The following is a 14,209-nucleotide window of genomic DNA, read 5'->3' as shown; positions in this document are numbered from 1 at the left end:
CCAGGAACTATGGATGAAGACCAAGTATATGTGAGAAATCGGGGAGAATCTGTTTCCTTGCCTACTTCAGCTTCTAGAGGCTTTGCTTGCTTAAGCTAGTTTGGGTTTGAATTCTCTAGCAATCTCCATAAGGAAGACAGAATAATACCAGCCCCAAGATAGCCCTGTCCTAATCCCCAGAATCTATAAACATCTGCATTACATTGCACAGGGGAATTAAGGGAGCAGATGGAATCAAAGTTGCTAATCAACTGACTTTAAGTTAGGGAGATTACCCAGGATTCTATGCATGAATTCTATATAAACAGAAAGGCCCTTAAGTGTGGAAGAGGCGGGAACAGGAGTTCAAAATGACCAGAGATGAGGAGAATCAGATCAGGCTACCCTAAGAAGGCCAAAGTAGTTTATGGATTATTGTGAATTAATGAGACAGTCTGGGTTCGAGTGATACAATGATACCCTAAACCTCCCTTTCTCCCAAATATGATTTTTCTCAGACCTCTTTTCTTCTCTCTTTCCCCCTGAAAGCAGGAAACAAATCTCTATGTGAAGGAAATCTTCCTGAGCAGCCATGGGTGGACGCGCCAACCACCAGGGACAGGCACCAGGAACCGTGTAAACAATCTAAACAATCTCTCCTTAGCTCACTTGATCAGTTGTTTTGACCCACACTTTCAAGAATTTTTGTCCTGTCTGCCCTGCATGCATTTATTGCTCCTTTGACTAAATGTTATATAAGCTGGCTGTTGTGGCTGGTCACTGGGTTCCAGAGTTTATGGGCCTCCATGCGTGTGAAATTCAACTGGACTTTTCTCTTGTGTCAGTTTATTCTTGGGTCACGTAAAGGAGCCAAAGGAAGTGAGAAGGGGATCCCCAGAGAATGTCCCCTCATGGCCCATGTTGGCCTTGTGGGCTGCAGGCGGGAAGAAGATACGTGGTGCTGCTGTAAGTGGTTAAGTTTATTGCCGCAGCAATGGAGGATTCCTCTCTCGGCAAGCTTACAGCCTGAGAACATCTCTCCCTTCAGTAGCTCAAACTTTAGGAGTCCCTTCTCTAGACCCTTTCCTCAGTTTTTCCTCTGTGGGGTCTGCCAGTTCCTTAATTATTCTTTCCATTCTTTAGTCTCTGCCTCCACACACACATATTTCAACTTCCTCCCAATTATGCGAATCTCGAATCTTTAGCAGTGTTGCTGGCACAGGCGAGGAATCCAATGGGGCAGTGACAGTGGCAGGGGGGCTATAATGATCACACTAAAGGCATCTCTGACCTCGATAAAACCCTAGAACAATGCTTTTTTATAAGTTGCTCAGGAACAAATGTGCCTAAGGAAACTTTTGTAAAGTTGAATTAAATTGAAAGTATGTTGTTAACACCCCACCCCTCAATAAAAATTTCCTCATCATTTCTGCCATGTTTTAATTAAGGGAAATTTAAAAATATTAATTAGCAGTTGAATTCATCAACCACCCCTCCCTTTGCCATACATCTCCTGCGTCTTTCTTTTTGAAAACCCAAATGTTTGATCTCTCTCCTTCTCTGGGTTTTCATCTTTAAATGCAGAAGATATTGGTTTCAGTCTTCTGGCATTTCAATGACAAACTGAAAACTGTCTCTGTTTCTTAAAAGATGAAATGAGCCCATCGGTGCATACAAATTGTTTAATTATGAACTGCTCCTAATCTATATTCAGCTGACCAAGTTGTATATCTTAATACCTTCATATTGATTTTAATTTTATTTGCCTCATTATTTCAAATGAACAAGATACCCTGTAACTCAAGAGATTTAAACCATTTCTTCTCTAGAGTTTTGTTATTTATCTATGAGATCTTTGTTATTGGTGTGGTACTGTGTCACATTAGCAGCTTGTGAAACTCAGAATGTAATTAAGTGTTTTAAAATAGCAACCAGTGTTTTTAAAAGTGAACCAAACATTGTCTGTATTTAATTCAGAGGTTTTCGTGAGCATACAATACATGGGATTAGGTTCATTTACCTTGTTTTTTTTTTTATTTTTTAAAATTTTTTTTTTAAATAATAAATTTTATTTTTATTTTCCCCATACAATTGTAACCCCCCATTCTGACCCCAATCCCTCCCTTCCCGCCCCCACCCCGCAAAAAGTGTCTCTGGTTCATAGTTTTTTGTTGATTTTGATTTTCACTTTCTTATAGTTATTCATTTTCCTGATCCCTTATTTAAGTTTTCTAGATTCCTGCTATGAGTGAGACCATCCGGTATTTTTCTTTTTCTTTCTGGCTTATTTTGCTGAGCATGATCCTTTCCAGCGCCATCCATGTTGCTGCAAATGGCAAGTGTTTATCTTTTTTGAATGCTGAGTAATATTCCATGGTATATATGCACCACATCTTCTTGATCCAGTCATCTATTTTTGGGCATTTGGGCTGTTTCCAAAGCTTAGCTATTGTAAATAGTGCTGCTATAAACATAGGGGTGCAGGTGCTCTTTGGAATTGATGTTTCTGTGTCCTTTGGGTAAATACCTAGGAGTGCAATTGCTGGATATTATGGAAGCTCTATGTTTAGTAGGTCCAGAAATCTCCACACAGCTCTCCATAGTGGTTGGACCAGTTTGCACTCCCACCAACAGTGCAGGAGAGTTCCTTTTTCTCCACAATCAAGCCAACATTTGCTGTTGCTAGTTTTTTTTAATATGTGCCATTCTCACTGGTGTGAGATGGTATCTCATGGTAGTTTTGATTTGCATTTCCCTGATGACAAGTGATGTTGAACATTTTTTCATATGCCCGTTGGCCATTTGCATTTCCTCTTCAGAGAAGTTTCTTTTTAGCTCTTCTTTTTTGACTGGATTATTTTTTTTGTTGTTGTTGAGTCTCATCAGCTCTTTGCAGATTTTTGTGATCAGTCCTTTATCATTAGTGTTGTGTGCAAAAATGTTCTCCCATGGAAATGAAAGGATGCAGAATGAAGTTTGTAACCAGACTTAGAAACTGAAGCTTGAATCTCAAATTTGTGATCTTAAGCAAATTACTTGACCCTTTTGTTTTTCTGTAATTTTTGACACTGTGGACCGTTTCAGATTGCAGAACAATACAGCATACCCACCATTCAGCTTTAACAAATCAATATTTGCTATGGATGTTTTGAATATGAAATAGAATAATGCAGATCAATGTAAATCCCTTTCCCTTCTTTTTCTCCCCTTTCCTGGAAAGTAACTTCTGTCATGAAGTTGGTGTGTGTCACTCTTTGCTTTCAATAATTAATCGTACATGTTTTTAAACTGCACAAGGTTTGCAAAGTGGTATCCTACTGTGCAATGATGGGGAGCAAAAATCTGCCACCCCAAATCATCTTATTGGATAAAACATTAATTTTGTGGGAGGGGCTCTGCAGGTGAGGTTGCTTTTGAAAGTGATATTTTCATGTTTACATATGAACTATCAGGGCATGCACGGGGAGGCCTAATTGCCTCTTTTTTTTTTGATGGAGAAGGCAGAACTTAATCTGCATTGTCTCTTGTGCCTTCCCTAAGTTACATCCCTAACTGGCCTACCCTTTCTCCATGCACCTCTGTGCCCCCCAAAGAGGTCCCACCCCCCGCCCTGCCATCATAGCTAAGCTGTTTAAGATGGCTTCTGAAGCCAAGTGGGTGAGTCACTAAGTCGTGCTGGGCTTCTCCCATCTGTGAACCTATTATTAAATTTCTTTTTGACTTTTTCTCTTATCAATCTGTCTGATGCTTGTTGGATTATTTGCCAGCCTAGAAGAACCCAGAGGGGTTTGGAGTGATTTCCTTTGCTCCTTAACATTTTTTTCTATATAACATTTTGATTTTGGGGGCGTATTCATGTCGGTCTAGCTGTTATTCATTTGAAATGTTTGCCATTTTCTCTTATACAAATATATGGCAGTTTATTTCTCCATTCTCCTGTCAATGGATTTTGAGATTGGCTCCAGTTTTTTGCTTTTACACTGGCGGTCTGGAAAAGTCATTTCTCTACATTCCCACTATTTCCATGATCTCCAAGATTTCCCCTCAGTTTGGTGATTTTCTAGAAGGAGTCACAGAACTGAGAAATAGATTTTTTTAAAATTTTTAATTTATTTTTAATTGAGGAAATATTTGGATACTAGTGCCATCATGTATTGCCACGGTAGTACACAGAAGCTTTTACTCGGGGCTGTAGTGATTGCAGTGAAGGACCACAGAGCAGCACCAACAAAGGAAAAGGGAGGGTTTGGTCAAGCCTGGGGACCAGGTGTCAAATGCCAGACATCCTCTCCCACTGAAGTTGTCCAGGACGGCCTTACTCCTTTGGCAGCTGACTGCGATCTTGTGTGTGGAGTTTTTGGCCTGGGAAAATCTCGTGACGTCCTAATAGTTGATCTGCGTTGTCGCTTGTGCCTTCCCTAGTGTCATCCCAAGGAAGCTGCTCTTCCCTTCCTCCGTGCACTTCTGTGGCCCCCAAGCCCCCTTGTCTCAGCTAAGATATTTCAGATGGCTGAGAGGCCAAAAGTCCAGACCTGGTGAGGGAAAGTAGCTCTTTACTATGAATCACAGTGTTGCATAGTTCTCTAGAGATGCTGGTTCAGCATGGCTAAAGAATCCAGATGTATAAAATGCCCTTTTCAATTAGAGCACAGGCAATAGTCCAAAAACTCAGTTTCCAGGAGACAGTCAAAGGCAAGCCCTCCCAAGAATATACAAGTTTTGGGCAATTAGGTCCGCTGAATTAATTTTCCTGCACACTTGCCAGCTTGGTATTTTTGTCTTAAACCTTTAGCCAATTTGATGAGTATGAAATCAAATCTCATTAGTTGTTTAATTGGCTTTTTCTTGATTATGGTTGAGACCGAGTGAGTTTCCACATCTGTGAATTGTACCTTTTTTCCATTAGCATTTTTTCTTTGCTTTAAAATTGCGATTCTTTCCACATTTTGAATATTAATCCTCTGCTGAATATGTGTTACAACTGTTAGCTATTTTCTCATCTGTAAGCTTCCTTTTCATTACAGTTCTAGTTTTTTTTAATAGTTCTAGTTTTTTAAGGTTATTTGCCATGAACTCATGTTACATTTTATTGAATGGTAAATTTATTCATTAATGTAATTGTTTTTTTGTGGCTGTTGTAACAAATTACCACAGACTGACTCACAACCACAGAAATTTACTTCCTTACACTTCTGGACCAGAAGCCTGACATCAGTGTGACAGCAGGAGTGGTCCTTCTGGAGGCTCTAAGGAGAATCTGCTTCATGCTTCAATCCCAGCTCCTTGTAGCTGCCAGCAAACCTGGCATTCCCCAGCTGGAGCTACTTGGCTCCAATGACAGACTTTATCTTCACATCATTTTCTCCTTTGTCCTGTCTTCTCTGTGTGTATTTTATAAGAACACTCCTCATTTTTTTTTATTTTATTTTAAAGATTTATTTTATTTATACAAGAACCGGGGTATGGGCCAGATGTGCGAGAGGGTGAGAGGATTCACCAGAGACATAGCAGGGAACAGAACAGGCAGACTGACCGAAATAAACTGCTGAGAGGAGCAGAGGGCCAGACAGGAGAGGTCTGCTTGCCGTGTTGTTTGCTCCGTGGCTGGCAGGGATCGAACCGGCTCTGCAGAGGCTGTGGACAGCTTCACAGTGCTGCACTCAACTGCCTGTGCCACCAGGGAGGCCCCTCATTGATTTTAGAGTCTACCAGGCTCATCCAGAGTGAACACCTCATCCCCAAATCTTTAACTTAATTATATATGTAAATATTCCCCACCCCCAAATAACACCACCTTCACCATACTTAGGAATTAGGATGAGGACATGTACTGGGGGGCTACCAGGCAGCCTAGTAGAATTGAAATAGTCCTATCATGGTTTCCTTTAAAATGTTCACATAGATATTATTTATAGATCCTGTAATGTCGAACCATCCTTGTACTCCTAGGATTCTCGTTGGCCCTAATGTTTCATTAGTGCCTGTGACTTGTGTGTGTATGTGTGCTTGTGTATGTACCTGTGTGCATATAATAGAACCAAGTTCAATTTCCTTATATTTTATTTATCATTTTTGTAAATATAGTTTGATATGAATTGTTTCCTTGCTTAGTTTGATTTCAAGGTCTTACACAATGAAGTGTCCTCTTTCCTATTCCTTGCAATAGATTTTTTTTTCAGGCAAGGGAACGTGCCTATCAAGCCCACTTGAACTTCTAAGGGTTCAATTTCCTCCCAGATTAAATAAGGAAATGCTGGCTGGTGCCATCTTTGGGGCAGGTTGGGATGTATGGGTGGTGGTGGAGGACAGGCACACAGTGAGTGCTCAGGAAGTTGGCCACGGGTCAGCAGTTGTTGATGTTCTGGACAGTCCTGAAACTGTCTTCTCTGGGGGGTTCTCTGAGCCAGCCCAAGCTCAGAGTGAGAAGCAGCTGGTTTAAAGGGGAGAACACTGGATGAGGGGTCAGCAATTATGATACTGTATAGGTAATTTGGGTCAAAATACTTATTCCTGGGCCTCCCCGGTGGTACACCGGTTGAGTGCTGGCTTGCGAAGCTGCCCGCAGCCTCTGCAGCGCCTGTTCAATCCCCGGCCACTGGGTGAGGGTCCCACATGGCGCGCAGACCTCTCTTGCCGCCCGCTGCTCCCCTCAACAGTGTACTTCGTCAGTCTGCTTGCTCTGCTCTCCGCTCTGGCTCTGGTGAATTCTCTCGCCCTCCTGCGTTTCTGACTGTACCCAGTGCTTGTATAAATAAATTAATCTTAAAAAAACAAAACAAACAAAAAAAACCCCAAAATACTTATTCCTTCTTTACCCTTTTTGAGCAGTTTGTCTCTACTGTTCCCTGTCCAGGGTAAATGTATTTAAAAAAGTCCAGAGAGATTCACATTTATAAAAACAGCTCTAAGTTCCATAAAACATTCCTACGAGGTATTGCTGCCCTGTGTCCCTTTGCCAGTCCCTTCTCCCCCCCCCCCCCGAGGAAAAAGCCTCAAAGTTCATTCTGTCCCACCCACTCAATTCCATCCTCTTCAGCAAAAGGACTTCCCTCTTCCCCAGGTGACGAAGAACGTTGCCATCAATGGACTAGACATGGTGAGATCACTCCATGCCTCCCACCAGCCCTCCGATGCCGATGCTTGCTTGCTATTTTTTTTTAAAAGATTTATTTATTTATAAAAGAACCGGGGTTCAGGCCAGATGCGGGAGGGTGAGAGGATTCACCAGAGACAGAGTGGGGAGCAGAACAGGCAGACTGAAGAAATACACTGCTGAGGGGAGCAGTGGGGGGGACAGGAGAGGTCTGCCTTGCCATGTGGGATTATCGCTGGCTGGCCAGGATTGAATCCGTGCTGCAGAGGCTGCGGACAGCTTCACAGTGTGGCACTCAACAGCCTGTGCCACCAGGGAGGCCCTGATGCCAATGCTTTCTGACCCTCATTTTATCAATGTAGCCACTAACACTTGGAGGTGAAAGAACTAGCCCCAGTCACAGAATTGTATCTATTTAAACCTTAAATTTAGTCTCTTAACTTGACCCAAGCCACAGACTTGCCAAGAAATAGCTGACCCAGAAAATCTCATTCCAGAAGGAGACTGGGAACCCGCCCCACATCTCTGAGCTGGGGTCTGATCCAATGGTGTCTCTGGCGAGTGACCTTGGCTTATTGGTCACTGTTTACCGTATGCCCTTTGATGTCTGGAGTGTTTATATATACATTGGCTCATTTGATCTGGGCATTGATGCTAAAGAAATAGAAACAAGTGATCTTCCCCAGAAGGATCCAACATACAAGGTCAGGCTATTTGTCCCAAATATTGGTAACCCTAGACAAAAAATTGGAGCAGGGCCATGCAAACCTGAACATACTGCTGGTCAGACATGACGGAAGACCCCGACCAACCTCACTTGTTAGAAATTTGACAACCAAAGCGTGACAAGGACTGTGCAGCCTGCTCCAAGGGTCAGAGGACTCTGTACTTGTATTCCCTGGGCTACAAGTCTTGACTCACGGGTCTCGTTAGCCAGCGTAATAGGATCTATTGAGTGCCCGGCTTCTGCCCCGCTGGGAGTAACAGGAGCCAACTCAAGTGCATGAATCCACCCTGTTATTAATGAGGCTCACAAAAGTTTTAAGGCACTTTAAAAAATTACAACCTAGCATCTATTTATGTTAGTTCAAAAAGAAGGGAAAATAAATTGGGCACATCTTTCTATTTGCTAGATGGAAGGCTTCCCGATTCACGAATCATTACATAGAGTCAACTCAAGCTTTAAAATTAAAATGAGGGGGCCTCCCCAGTGGTGCAGCGATTAAGCGCTGTGTTGCAAAGCTGCCCGCAGCCTCTGCAGCGCCGGTTCGATCCCCGGCTGCTCCCCGGCCACCAGAGGAGGGTCCCACATGGCCGTGCAGACCTCTCCTGCAGCCCGCTGCTCCCCTCAGCAGTGAACTTCGGTCCTTCTGCCTGCTCTGCTCCCCGCTCTGGCTCTGGTGAATTCTCTCACCCTCCTGTGCTTCTGACTGTACCCAGTGCTTGTATAAATAAATCTTTTTAAAAAAATAAATAAAATTAAAACAAAGCTAGACAGCCAGACTGGGTAGCTCTGTACAACTGGCGTCAAGGATTTAGAAGAAATTGTCATCTTACTGGTAGAAACCTTTCCTATTCCATTTTTTAACAATGGTAACAAGGAAAATAAATGTGAGGAATGGTTCCATGATGGTATTTGGCATCTTGAAGCCATTTTATCACAGGATCCAGGATTCCCAAGAGTCTGGCAATATTGCTTCCAGAAGGCAATTCTTCAAGGAGATAGGACATTTTAATTGACATTTGTTTAACATATCACCTTGCACTTAAGTAATCTAATTCTGGGGCCAAATTTTGGTCTTTCTGAGTGACTCACTCTTAATTTCTTTGGCATCAATACTGTGATATGTTTTCATTGGCATTGGTCTGCTAAATGTTTGTTGAATGACTTTAAGACTCCCAAACTGGTAGGCCAAGTCTGATTTGGCTTATATTTCCACATACTTATGGAAAGTTTGCTGAATGTATTTAAGTTCTAGGAAGAAAAATGTGTCTGGATTGATGTCTTTGTTCAAGTCAAAGTCTAGGGAACAAAGATGAGGAAGATGCTGTTCCTGCTCTTCGAAAAGCTGGCCACCAGAATAAGGGTGAAAGACAGGTTTCATGTGCCACTTGCCACTGACATTTCGTTGGCTGGGTTGTTGTGGCTGGAGTGCCATGTTGAAGTGTGAAGACCTCGGCTGGAATCTGTGGGAAAAGCACAGTGATCCAATATAACATATATCCTGGGGCAGAAGATGACATGGGGTTACAGTTTCCATCTCTGAGTCAATGAGCATAAATAAACATAATGCAATCTAGCAAGTGTCAAGGAGCGCAGACGAGATAAATAATATGTGGTGGTTGTTCCAAGGAGAGCAGAAATACCTCCTGCTTTGGGGCCCATGGTTGTGCTGAGTCATTGTGGACAGATTCCCTGCATAGCTTGGGGGTGTGTGAGCAGTGGGACGTGAGATGCTCCCGAGGGTCAGGCGGGTGGCTTCATGGTGCCTGATAACTATCCAATGCTGACAAGCCCCAACACTCCTTCATCTGAGCGAAATGATAGAATTTGTCAACCAGAATTTGCCTTTCAGGACTGGATGAAGGGGTTTATTTCTGATAGCCAAAATGCAGCTGTGAGAAGGCTTCCAGGCTTCCTGATGGGGCTGGGTTGGAGGGTCTCCACCCTGGGACGCTTGCTGAGCCCTGATGTATGAAATCCAGAATAAGACTGACATTAAACCATAAAATAGCTTATTTTCCTAAATGACATGGAACTTCCTGTACATGTAAAAGTTAAAATGGTTTCTTGCTGGATTTTTCAGTGTCTTTTCTCACTCATGACTCTGCTGGAGCCCAGGACATGCCCTCCCTTTGTTCACAGGCTCCCGAGTCCTGCCCGGGGCTCCCTGGAGGACGGGCTTGGGCTTGGGCCGGGGATGTGGAGCTGCACTCTAAGTCCCGTCTCCGAGCAATATACTTTCTAGTATGATGCTCTTTTCTGTGGCTTTTTTTTTTTTTTAAGCAAAGGGATCGCCAGCAGAACTGACAGGAACAGCATCAGAGGGAATTCTTGGCCAGGATCAGAGAGAGCTGTAACTCCTCCTGACATCTCTGCTTTCAGGAGTCCTGTGGGGCTGCCCGAGGGAGGCACCTCCTGGCAGGTCCTTGGCTTCTCAGCACTGCCCCACCCCACAGGAAAGCCATCTCCAGCCTCTTCAGGCCCTTTGCAGCCAGCCTGCTTGGTTGAAACTAGGCATTGGGGAAATTCCAGGGCTCTAAATAATTCCAATTGTAAGACTCTGGAAAAGACAGCTTTCTCTCCCTAGATAGCTGCAAAGATAGAAAGGTAGTTCCACCTGCCACTGCATTCTTTAATAAAGAGGTCATGGGTAGCAGGCCCCTCTCATGTGCGTCCCTTGGAAGAACAGGCGTCGTCGCATCTGGGGGGGTACCCATCCTGGATAGGAGAAGCTTGAGGGCTGGGCTGGTCATCTCCCTGCCTCTGACTCACGTTCCCCAGTGATGCCACTGTTTGTCTCAGGTTTCCTGATCATTAACAAGACTCGAGGCCGAGCTGCCCTCATTCACACCATCAGGCCCAACACATGTTTGTTCCATGTGTCCTTCCTAGGCTGGACGTCAGGATCCAGACAGCTTCTGTCCTGGCCATGTCACAGCCCATTGAGGGAGAGTGATGCATGAATAGGCCTTTATGACACAGGGTGATGAGGGCTGTCACCTGCAATGTGCCAGGAACCTTCCTTTCACTACTGTATCTCATAACCTTTCCAAGACACGTTCTAGTGGGAGGTCTGATCTGACCACCTCTGCTCAAAGTCTTTTGATGTCTCTTTGCAAAACCAGTGTCGTGGGGATGGCACACCAGCTGGTCCCGGGGCCTCTCTGAATACCTCGTCTTGCTCACTCATTCAGCACCAGCCACATGGGTCTTCTGCCTCGTCTTGGTCTTTTCTCAGCCTGGAATGTTCCACTCCGACCTGGGGAACTTCCCTGCTCTCAGCTTTGTGCTTAAATGTCACCTATTTGGGGATATCCCCTGACCCCTCTTTCAAAGTGGCACCTGCTCCCACCCCCATGCTCCAGACCATCTTGCCCATCTGTTTCCCTGGGGTCAGTCATCACTGCCCAGCGTGCTGCATTTCACTTCCAGTGATGTTTGTTGTCTGTTGACTCTAGTTGAAATGTTACCTTCACGTGGGTTCATGGATGTGTCCTAGTAGCTTGAGTGGTTGGTACCTGGTGTGTGGTCGACCACGGGGGAGTATTTGCAGGATGAATGAGTGACAGCATGAGTGAATGCGTGAATGCACACGTTGCTGTGGGAACAGGAGTGACTGTCAGGAGGGGCAGACTCCTGGACCGGGAGCTTCCACACGCAGATGCAGGGGAGGAGGGAGAGGAATTGCGTTTCTTCTCAGGCGGTGGGGACAGTGGGCACAGCAGCCACCAAGGCACAGGGGCCTGGCAGGAAGATTTAAGAGCGCACACTTGGTTGTAATGACAATTTTATGTCCCCTAAGTCTGCTTAGGTGATTTTCTCTTAAATGAGTCATCGTAGACAATAAAGTCTGATATTTGCTTGGCTTAGCTGATTCTTCATCAAAATTTCTTTGGTTTGTAATACTGCTTTGAAAACTAAATTCCCCTATTTGAAATTTGTAACCTGAAAATGTGGGACATTCTTACCTATTCCAGGCAGTCCTGAGATATTCAAAAGCATAAATCTAAGCATCTAGAGCTGTGAGGCTGGAAATGCAGAGACATTTATTGGTGCTGGTCCCCACAGGGATGGGAGTGAGCATATCAGTTTGGGCAGCCAGCTGGTGGCGGAGCCCCAATGCCAGGCTCTTAGGAAAGGTGAGCTGTCTGTCCCTTGATGCCCAACCCATGTCTTTCAGGTGAAAATATTGGCTTGGTCTTTGACTCTGGGGGCTCAAATATCACAGATGAATTGAAACCCTCCAACTTTCTCTAGGATCATAAAGAAAATGAAATAAAAATCCAGGAATTCTGTGTGAAATTTAATTTTTTTTGAAGTATTTGTGAAATTTTTACTGTAAAATCAGGTACAATGAAATGACGCAGGATCATATTAGATACATGGAGAGTAAACAAAGTGAACTAACTCAAATAGAAATTTCTTCTGGTTAATCTTGTTGACATCTTTGGTTTGTTTTTGTTATGGATTTAAAATATTTTTAATTCCACTTTAGCGGTTTACCACTTGTTTACTAAACTATATAATTTCAGGAGTGCAGCTTCATATTTTGATATGTGAATATACTTCACTCATTCATTTCTGTGTGAAAATTTAAGCCAACAACACTCTGAAAAGCTGTGGAGGTAGAAAGGCACTATATTGGGGGGGTCTAAGACCAGGCTTTAAGTCCCGGCTCTGTCCTTAGGAAGTTGACCAAGTTAGTTTTTTTTCCTGAGCTCAGGTTACCTCAGTTATGAACAACCGGGCCTATGTGAAAAGGCCCAACATGGGCACTCAAAAATTAATAATGAAATCGGAATCTGGAAGTTATCATTCAGGCAGATGCGCAGGAATACTTTGAAAATAAAAAGGCAGCTAACTCCAGAACATATTCGTCAAAATGATGGAGCACAGAGATTACCAAAAGAGATGACAGTGACTAGAGAGAGCTATTTTATATTTCCTAACGTTATCGATGAAGTTGGTATTCATCACACTAACACCCATTCGCTGGGGACTGAGGAGGAACGCCATATGCCTTGCTGAGGGAACAGTCATAACTCATCACCGTTAAAATAAGACCACGAGGGTGACATCTTGCTAGCATAAGGAACACAGTCACAAAGCTGTAGAAAAATAAATAGTTTGTGAGTGAGCTTCCATTGGAGGAAATGCTTGAGTGATTATGATGCTGTGGTTTCTTCTTTTATCCCAAACTTGTCACCAGATATCAAATGAAGAAAACAAGGGAGAGAGGTTATGTTTTGGGAGAAAATATAGGAGGCCTGTATCCTTAACTACCTGCTATTTATAATCTCCTTGCTGGACAACTTGTCTGTATCATTGGCGTCCCAGTATCCAAACTCCTTTCTATGTTTGAGGAGCCTCCCTCCCCGACCTTCTAAATCTCGGAAGGAGAAAGGCCCCCTGGGAGGACCATGGAGCTTCGTCCTCCTGCTTGAAGATCCCAGTGACAGAATAAACTCTGGTTTCATCAGCTTCCCCCCCACAACCCCAGGATATGGGATTAAGCTAGTTCATGAATGAACAGGATTTGGGGAATATTTTGAGGGGTCCTTGGAGTGGACAAGAAACCTGTATTTACATGGAAGTGGCTTCAGAGAATGAGGCACACTGGTTTCCGATTATGACTTATAAAGAATGTGTCCCAGAGTTTGAGCGTAGAAGGACGCAAAGAATGCAAGTGAAAGTACTTTGCAACTTGTAAAGAGCTGGAAAAATGTTGGTGCTTTTAAATTTTCTATCTCCCAGGATTATTAGCAGGCTAAATGAGACAGTAGATACCTAAGTTGCTTTGTGAATGATATCAAGTGGCCAAGGGTGGGAGATCGAACAGGAGACTTCATCAGCTTGTAGGAGGAGAGTAAATTGGTGCTGCCATTTCAGAGAGCAATTTATCAGCCTGTAGGGAAATTGAATAGGCACATTCTACTTCAAGGGAAATTTCTTAGCTACACAAAGAGAATTCTGAAAGGATGTTTATAACAGCGTTGTTGCAATGATAAAGGATTGGAAATGAGTTAGATTGACATCAGTGAGAAGACAGATAAATGTGGTACATGAATGAAATGGAGTATCATATAGCAGTTAAAAAAATCATCCATCTATTAATGGAGCCCAACAAAATGCCCAATAGAAAATAAAAAGACTAAAGGGCCTCCCAGGTGGAGCAGCGGTTGAGCGCTGGGTTGCAAAGAAAATAAAAAGACTAAAGACTCTTATAGTCACTTTACTAAATGATCAACAAACTTATAAAAATGATTGTTGGCTGGACCCCTCCCCAGGCCTTGGGGAAGGCAAAAGCCATAGCCTCTGTTGTCCTTGACACATTTCCTCTACAACATGGAAGGGCCGCAGCCCTCCCCAGTACAGAAACCTTGAGCATCCTCCCTCCCAGTGTCTGTCAGCTC

The sequence above is a fragment of the Talpa occidentalis genome, unplaced genomic scaffold (assembly GCF_014898055.3).
Source record: "Talpa occidentalis isolate TD23 unplaced genomic scaffold, MPIMG_talOcc4v2.1 talOcc4.8, whole genome shotgun sequence".
Lineage (NCBI taxonomy): Eukaryota > Metazoa > Chordata > Mammalia > Eulipotyphla > Talpidae > Talpa > Talpa occidentalis.
The sequence above is the reverse complement of the archived record's forward strand: the minus strand, read 5'-3'. Positions refer to the sequence as shown.